The 286-nt window shown below is 39.2% G+C and overlaps 1 protein-coding gene across 1 annotated transcript in view; it reads right to left on the reverse strand.

The window, feature by feature from the left end:
* The window catches only part of LOC107686565 (rho GTPase-activating protein 33-like), a 65,697-nt gene that overhangs the window by 45,440 nt on the left and 19,971 nt on the right, over positions 1-286 (reverse strand). The gene's annotated exons all lie outside the window — the stretch shown is intronic.

Consider the following 286-nt stretch of genomic DNA (forward strand, 5'->3'; position numbering starts at 1 on the left):
ACTTGAATGGAAAGTGTGTCCAAACTTTTGACTATACTGTACTATAATATAGCCTACTACACATAAAGAATATCGGCCGATATATCGGTATCGGTCTTTTTACTCCCTAATATCGGTATCAGCCCCCAAAAAACCCATATCGGTCGGGCTCTGCATTTTACACCACATTTTTAGTAGTTAAACATTTTTTTTTGTTAAATACTACTGTTTATCACTATCACAACTAGGGATGCACCGATACCGATACTGGTATCGGGCCCGATACTGAGCTCTTGTACTCGTACTC

This window comes from Sinocyclocheilus anshuiensis, unplaced genomic scaffold (assembly GCF_001515605.1).
Source record: "Sinocyclocheilus anshuiensis isolate Anshui unplaced genomic scaffold, SAMN03320099.WGS_v1.1 scaffold389, whole genome shotgun sequence".
Taxonomy (NCBI): Eukaryota; Metazoa; Chordata; class Actinopteri; order Cypriniformes; family Cyprinidae; genus Sinocyclocheilus; species Sinocyclocheilus anshuiensis.